Source organism: Platalea leucorodia, assembly GCF_965183815.1.
Source record: "Platalea leucorodia genome assembly, chromosome: 30".
In the NCBI taxonomy this organism is placed as follows: Eukaryota; Metazoa; Chordata; class Aves; order Pelecaniformes; family Threskiornithidae; genus Platalea; species Platalea leucorodia.
Genome location: NC_138852.1, coordinates 444,685 through 453,213, shown reverse-complemented (window position 1 = coordinate 453,213; position 8,529 = coordinate 444,685). Strand labels below are relative to the sequence as shown.

Below are 8,529 nucleotides of genomic sequence, written 5' to 3'. Positions count from 1 at the left end.
CCTTTTCACCATTCCTCTGTAGCTTGAAGATCTTTTTTTACACTACAAATGCAATGAGGAAAGCTTTTAAAAAATTCTTAGCGAAGGGCAAGCAAGAATAGTGAGAGCTGTTAGCAGGTAAACCGAAATAAGAGGTTCCAACTTTTTCTCGTGCCATGGATTGGGGTTTTTCCGAGGGACCGGTGTGGGTTTTTTGTCGTGATTGTTGCTGGGTTTGGGAGGTTTTATAGTCCAGACGTTATGCGAGGTGTCACCACGCTCCCTGAAGGAGATGCATCTGTAAGAGACTGAAGTGTTAAGAACAATTGTCTCAAAGCTTGCTTGTGTGTGTTTATCTGATAAGACCGGACAGTAGACCACTCTTTTGTGTGACAAGACCCGAGGGCAGACCACACTTTGGCTTATCAGGTAGCACCATCTGGCAAGGAAACCTGTGCAAACTTGCTGAAGCAGCAGGCCATTCTTTGGCTTATCGGGCACCACCAAGAATAGGACACCAACTGGTATTCGGTCAGGCCGCTTGCCCCACCAGTAGATGTGCATGTGTTGGGTACGTGATGTTGCCCTGGGTAACCAAATGGAAACGAGAGGGCAAACTCCCTCTCCAACACCAGATAAAAGATGGCACAACGACACCTGAGTGTGGCCATCCACCACCAAAAAAATGAAGACAGGACCAACGGGACGCCGCTGGATCCATAGTGGTGACTATCCTTTGCTTATCTCTCTGAATGCTTGCTTAATTTCCTCCTAATATTTCCTGCCTTTCCTATCGCTTTACTCTTTTATATTTACCCAATAAAACGTCTGATTGGCGGCATATGACCTCGTTTGTGTCTTAATTTCGCCCTTGGGATCATTACAAACCTTCCCTGAGCCTGACAATCAGACTGGGACTTAACACGTCCTTAAAGGCCTCTCAGCTTTCGTAGATTTTTCCCTTTCAGGGCTTCGTCTCCATGGGATCTCCTACTACCAGAGCCCTGAGCAGGACAATGTCTGCTTCTCTCACAGAGAGATCCCAAACCTGAGCTCTGATGGTCTCCTGCCTCACATCCCTTGGGAACCGGGACGCAACATTTTCATGGTCATCACAGCCAAGGCTGACACTTCAACATCCCTGACCAGCCCTGACTCACCCTCTTGGCCAGCTTGGCAGCTGGGAAAAGAAGTTGACCCCAAGACTCTCCAGGACCCCATGGGACTGTTTGCACCCAAGCACTTTGCCCATCCAGTGAGTGCAACTGTTGCTGATCTGGGGACTTCCTCGGGCTGCCTACAGAAGACTTTGTCCACTTCCTCACCCTGACTGATGGTTCTAACTCCCTCCTTCATGTCACCTTCACTGGTTTCTCCTCTGTTCCTCACCCACAAACGCTCACGCAGCCTGTCTTCTGCCCCACCATACATTCAACCTGCCCCATCCTTCATAGAGGGCATGCCCCGGTCTCATTCTCTCACCTTCCCCAACCACCTCCAGTGTCTCCTAAAGAGCCTGTATCTATCCATCACAGTACCCAAAGCTGTGCAACCTCTCCCACCACGTCACCGCCGTGGTTCCCTCAGAAGCTCCGTGATGGAATAAGGGGCTCCAGATGCTCCTGCCTGTGTCCCAGGCTGAGGGCATTGGTGCACACTCTGGTTGCAGCAGCTCAGCAAAGGCTTCTCATGGAGAAAACTGGAACCAAGCACCCAGGACCCCGCGTATGCAAAGGCTTTGCTTCAGAACAAAGGTGTGCTGGGAAGGATGGCAGGTGGCAATGTAATGATGAAATGAGGTGCTCATGAAGACAACAAGCCCTGCAGTCCCCAAGGGAGAGAAATGCAGGCCTGGGCCATGATGGCCTTGCAAGAGAGAAGTTTGCTGCCTGAGCTGGCTCGGCAGCACCTTGTGCCAATCTCCAGGAACAAAAGGTACCCCTGAGAAAGTCCCTAGGTGAGGTAAGCCTGCACTCCAGCCTTTATGATGCCATTTACAATAGAGCCTTGAAATAACGTGGGTGCCTTCACTGCAGCAATGTGCACGTGCCTGAATTTTGCAGTGAGCTGAGCTCTAGGGAGTGCAGTGGATGGTGCTGCAAGACAGGTCTGACCCTCCTTCTCGTGCACTCCTCCTCTTGGTCAGCTGAAAGTCCAGCAGCTGCCATGGAAATGTGAATCTGACATGTTCAGATGCCCTAAACATTGGGTGTAATGTGAGGTGGCCAAGGCACCCTCCCCACCAGCCCCACAGCTGATGCTCAGGCAGGTGTGGGTGTCCCAGGTATGCTCCATCAGAGCTTACAGACACATCCACAAGTCTTGGACCACCCCTGGCACCTCAAATGCCACCAGGAGTTTGTGTGAGAGGAGCTGACTGCCACCCCCCCATCCCCATGGAAGCAAGAGGAATCCCAGGTGCTGTGGGTCTGTGGGGTGCATGGGGGAGAGCTGAACCCCACTGCAGTCTCTGGTGAGGAGAAACCTTATGGGCTCTGCTGAATCCCTGCCCTGCGCTGGGGGGGAAATGATCTGTTCCTGTCACTGCCAAGGTGTCCCGCCTGGGAATGTGATGGGGAGAGGGGTAAAGGGACGGGAACATTTACACCTCTCATAGACCACCACGCCATGTTTGGGAAAATGCCACTTCTAAAATGCATCTCTCCAGCATTCAGAGAGGGACAGGCAGTGATGACATCAGTCTGTGTCAGCCCTCCCTCCCCAGGAGAGACCCTGCTGCCTCTCAGGAGCTGTCAGCCCTTAGAGCCCCAGGGACACCTGGAGGGAGCCCAGAGGGGCAGAGAAAGTGGTGCCTTGGGCTGGGCCTCTGCTGCTGAGCTGGGCTGGGCTCCTGGGATGCAGGGAGCTGCTGGCAAGTGGGCAGCACTGCAGAGAGACAGCTCTGCCCAGGAGCAGCTCCTCTGCAAAGGGCAGCAGGGTTGAGGGCACTGCCTGCAAGTGCTGAGAGGAGAGGAGTGAGGCAGAGAGAGGTGAAAGGCAACCAGGAGTGGGAGGATGCCGAGAGCTCATTGTAGGACAAATCTTCCCTGCCCTTGACACGGTAAGTCCCTAGAAGCAGGGCATTGCATCTGCAGATCATTGTGGGATCTCCAAAAGCTGCTACATCCCACAGCCTGTGGGATCTTTCAGGAGGATTCTCACAGCTTCTCTAGTGCAGAGGAGGAAGACATGTTCCAGAGCAGGTTTTCCCTGCTGCGCCATCAGAAGAACAGGGCATGATGGCTGCCTTCCTCTGGGGATGACTGCAAGGATGTTAAGCTGGGTGCACAGCCAGGGATGCCCAGGGCTGTCCTTCAGAGAAGGGTCCCTGTGCCCCAGCGGTCTGTGTGCCAGGGTCAGTGCTCAGCCTGCCCGGGGAGCTCCCAACAGCACTGTGGGGAGAATCTGTGGGTGGAAGAAGGGACCTGTGGTAGAGCAGGGTCCTTCTGCTGTTGAGAGAGTGCTGCATGGGTCAGGGCTGCTCACAGCTCCAGTTCAGCCCCAGAATATTTCCTAAGGGATGTTTCAAGGAGAAGGTCCTGGCAGGGATTGCCATAAAGATAATGAAGATTTCCTCACTTTGTGAGTCTTCAAAGAGCCCAGTGAATTTCGAGTGTGCCTAGATCACAGGATGTCCACACCCAAGGACGCTTTCAGCAGCACCTTGTCCTTCCAGGAGATCAGTGCCTCTCTCCACCAAAGGCCCTCCGGGGCTGCAGAGACACCACAGACAGCCATGCCCTCTCCTGCCAGGGCTGCCCAGCCCAGCCCTGTTGCTCTCGGACCTTGGGGACAGCAGGCATTGCTCTCTTTTGGGGCACCTCAAGTCTTTCTTACAATGCCGTCTGCCATCCGCTCCAGCATGTCTCTGCCATGCAGCAAAGCTTTTGCGTACGTGGGCTCTTGGGTGCTTGGTGTCCCTGTTCAGCATGACAAGGCTGAACTTGGCCTGGAGCCACAACTCGGGGGCTGCAGCCCAGATGTGCAACACTCTCCTCTGACTGGGAACAGCCAGGAGGAGCTGGAGCCCCGAGGTCTGTCACAAGCTGTGACTTCTGAGGCACAGTGGGACACCTCCCACAGCTGGTGTGCTGCAATGGATGGATAAAGGCTCTTCACGAGGCACAGGCTGGGAGCACCAGAAGAGGAATACTTTCTGTGTGAAGGAGTTGCTTGGATGTATGGAGCTCCTTGCTGGGAAAGTCAACAGGTTGGGTGAGCCCTTGTGGGTGAGGATCGGAGGAGAGGCCAGTTAGGGTGACATTGTGGTGGGAGATAATGAACTGGTGATCAAGGGGAGGAGGTGGACAGGCTCTTACTTAAGCAACCCATGGAAGCCTCCAGATCAGTGACATGGGGCTCTTTGAGGGGACTTTAATGACCCTGACATTCATTGGAAGGGGAACACAGCACTGTGAAAACAGCCCAATAGGTTTCTGGAGGGTGTTGGAGCAATTTCTTTGCAAAGCCACCAGCTGGACCAACAGAGATGATGCTCACCCGGATCAGGTCCTTGCAAACCATGAAGAGTGGTCAGGGACCTGAACACCAGGGTCATCCTTGACTGTAGTGACCATGAAATAGGGGGGTGCAGCTCTTGAGCAGCCTGAGGACGGAGAGGAGCAGAGTGCAGGTGTCAGACCTGAGAGGGGAAGACTTTGGCCTGTTCAGGGGGCTTTTAGTGGGGATCCCATGGGCAGCAGTGAAGGGCAGCACAACTCAGTACAGCTTGTCTTTAACGAGAGAATCACCCACAAAGAGCAGCAGTGAGTACATAGCTGACAAGACCAGCTTGGGTGAAGAGGGAACTTCTTGGAAGAGGAAGCTCCATAGGTAATGGAAGCAGAGAAGAGGTGGGTGCAGAGACTCACTTCAGAAGGAGGAATTTAGAAATAGGAGTGCCTTTTTTTTTTTTTTTTAAGAACAATTTTGGAAACCAGGGTGGACTGAGTTACAGGAGCAGAGATGCCTGGTGCCACCCTCCATCTGCAGTTTCCATTGGAGGGTCCAGGTCTCCCACGGCCCCGTGTGGTCACTCCCAGTCCCAGGTGAGTGTATCAGGGACACCAGGACCTCCTGAAGTGGCACTGGAGGCTTCTGGTCAGGAACTGAGCTCGGCCTGCAAAGATGAGGACATTTTCTCAACATTTATGTAGTATGGGAACATTTTCATCAGCTGAAATGTTTGAATACTTTTCAGAGAGAGAGAATGTTTTCCTGTGCTGCCATCATGAAACTCTCCAGGATGTGTACTGCTCTCGGGAGAAGAAACCTTGATCTTCCCGGCACTTGCTTGACCACTGCTCTCTCCAGTATGGAGTGTACTGAATCTCACTAATCTTCTAGGTATTCCCACATGTCCTGATTCAGCTGACCATTTCTCAAGTCATCTTCTCCAGCAGACTGTCTGCACAGATGCCTTTTTGAGTCTCCCTCTGGTTTTCCTCCTCCCATTACTCTCCATTCCCTCAGACCCTCCCCCCCCCAGGTACCCAGGTGCTGCTTGGAGCTTCAGGCAGTTGAAAGCTTGCTGCTCCTGTCTCCTGACTGTCTCTGTAGCCAACTCCTTCATTGCCTTTCTCTCTGTCCTTTTCCTACTAATCTCACTGAAGATTTTCCCCTCAAAAGTACAAGTGGGATTTAGTGGAGGCAACTTGGACTTCATAGACACCTGAGGAATGTTTTTTTTTATTCTTCACTGAACCACTCTTCCTTTTTTTGTTTTTGTTCTTGTTAACTAAGAGAAATGCTGTGTGTCTGTGCAGCCACTTCTCTAAGGAAAGCAGAAGGAAATGGAGGCTGAGACATTCAGCTCCAGCCTGAGTGGGAAGAGCTTCGATTTTAACGTGAGTGATGTGAGTTTCAGGTGATCGGTGAGAGAAATGGCAGGGTGGGGTGGGGTGGGGGGGTGAAGAGTGTCTCTAGAGTGTCTGACAAAAAGGGTCTTGCTTTTCCCGCATGTTCATACTTCATCATGAGACCCTCGGGATCAATATGACTTGGAGACTGTCTATATCATTTATTCTGTAAGCAGAAAAATAATGAAAATGAACAAATCTTTTAAAAATGTTGTTTGTTTTTGACATCTTCTCATTTAGACTATACTCCTGAACTCTCCCTAATGAACCACCCAAGAAGGGAGGCATTAAAGAAAACTGCAGAGGGCCTTGGCATGTTAGGGTATCTGCATTTCCGTGAGCCCTCTGCTGCCAAGTTCCCGAACTGCAGCTACCGAAAGGAGATTGAACAAGCCGCTGAAGAAGCCTTTAAAATGTGATTCAAATCTCCAGGACTCTGAGGGTGTCACTGGGCCCCCTGAGGGCCATCACAGGTGAAGCCATGAAGGGAAGCACGGCTGGAGGTACCCCTCCCTGGGGGCTGCCTTAAACTGGCAAGAGGTCAGCACTGGTTCCAGGTGACCAAGGCAATGTGCAGGTGGCTCTGCTGCCACGTCAGCCCTTGATGGGTTTCGTCAAGAAGGATGGGTGAACTCTGATCCCTGGCACCTGGGAAGGGAGATCCGTTTCCTCATGCGTTGCTCAGGGCTCTTGATGGAGCAGTGTGATGTGGGGGTGTGCGATGATGAGTGCAGGACAACCCTAGGACTGCCTGGACTCTAGGGGGGGATGAGGAGGCACTAAGGCCATGGGGTTGTAAGGAAATGGTGTCCCCTCGTGGCTCTTGGTGGCAGTGATGATATTGATAGCTGAGAGGAGAGAGATCTTGGATGTGTTGGGGAAGTCCCAGCCCCACCAAGGCCCTCAGTCATCTCCACCACGGGCTCTCCCATGCTGTCCCATGCCTGCAGCAGTTCTCCTGCAGACTTTGGCCACCCCCCAGCTTCCCCACCTCACTGTGTACCTAGGCTTTACAAATGTCTTTTTGTCCTCCCTGCCTTTTGCTTCTAACACAAAGCTGTGGTTTGCTGGGGATTTGCCAAAGCTGTGAATCCCCAACCAACACATCCAGCTGCTTTTCACAGCTAATGCCCTGTCCAACCTGACCTTGAATGGTTCCAGCGATGGGCCATCTACCACCTCTCTGGGCAACCTGTGCCAGTGTTTCACTGCCCTCATCATAAAAAAGTTCTTCCTTATATCTAGTGGAGAGGACCCACGCTGGAGCAGGGGAGAAGTGTGAGGAGGAAGGAGTGGCAGAGATGTTCTGTGCCGACTATAATCCCCATTCACCATCCCCCCTGCTCCTCTTGGGGTTGGGGTGGGTAGAAGAATTGGGAGCAATGGAGTAATTTGAGCCTGGGAAGAAGGAGTGGGGTGGGGAAACGGTCTTGAATATTTTTCCTATGCTTTCTCTCTAACTGAATCTCTTTTAATTGGCAATAAATTCAGTTGATCTTCCCCAAGTCAACTCTTCTTTGCCCATGACAGTAATGAGTAAGTGATCTCCCTGTCTTTATCTTGACGCATGAGCTAGTCCACCTTATCTTCTGCCTTTGTCCTTTTGAGCTGGGGGTGCGAGTGAGCAGCTGGGTGGGTGTCTGGCTGCTGGCCAAGGCTAACGCACTACAGAACCAGCACAGCAGGACTGCTGTGTCCAGCCTGGGGCTCAGCAGCACAAGGAAGATCCTGACAGACTGAAGCAAGTCCTGCAGAGGCCGGAAGGATGGCTGGGGCCTGGAGCACATAATGGAGAAGGAGAGGCTGAGAGAGCTGGGTTTATCAGAAATCCCTCAGAGCTAAACACCAGAGCAAGGACCCAGCCCAGCTGGGCAGATCTCAGTCAATGGAGATTTTAAAAATTGGTTGAGACAAGCACCTGATTGGGCTGGAGCTGTCTGAGAAGAGGCTTGGCTGAGAGATCAGCTGTGGCAAGAGCTGTGGGACTTGGTGTGTAATGAGAGTCAGGAGGAAATGACTTTCATTTTGATTAATAATGGCAGTGGAGTTGGGTATCACTAAGCCCCAGAGGAGGATGGGGGTGACCATGCAGCAAAGGATCCTCCTCAGGGCTGGGGTGTATGGCCGGAGATGGAAATGGCCAGTGGGTGGGACTGGTCTGGGACAAATTTGCTGGTGCAGCTTCCCCGGGGTGTTCAGGGCACATGGCACAGACCAGGCCCCTCTCTTCTACACCTTTGGTGCCTTGCTTCCTTCACCACGACACCTGGCTCTGCACTGGGAGTGCTGGCTGCCCCTACCCCGCACACTCACACACCTTAGCTCTGCACTGGTGTTTTTCTCTCCCGGGCACTTCCCAGCCCAGCCCAGACCCTCCCGACCTCTCCCCACCTCCCCTGCCCTCTCCCCAGCCCAGCCCAGCCCAGCCCAGCAGAGCAGCCCAGCCTGGGCTGGCTCCATGGCACTGCCCAGCGCAGGCTGCTGCAGAGCTCTGGGCACTCACCCCACAGCCCCAGCCCCTCTGAAGGGCACAGCAGCTGCTGGGGGGAAGACAGTGGGGTTCAGGTTCCCCATCAGCCCCACGGCTCGTGCTGGTTCCAAGGGCATGGGGAAACAGAGGCTAGGCACTCTCTAGTTCTCCTGAATTTATCTTGTAGGTGAACCCCAAACCTGACTGAATTTTTCCCCTCCT

General features: G+C 53.0%; 1 protein-coding gene across 1 annotated transcript in view; it reads left to right on the top strand.

Annotated features, from left to right (window-relative positions):
• LOC309601277 (olfactory receptor 14A16-like) overlaps positions 1 to 8,529 on the top strand; it is a gene marked incomplete at both ends in the record, with an annotated part of 28,751 nt that overhangs the window by 1,008 nt on the left and 19,214 nt on the right. The window lies entirely within an intron of this gene.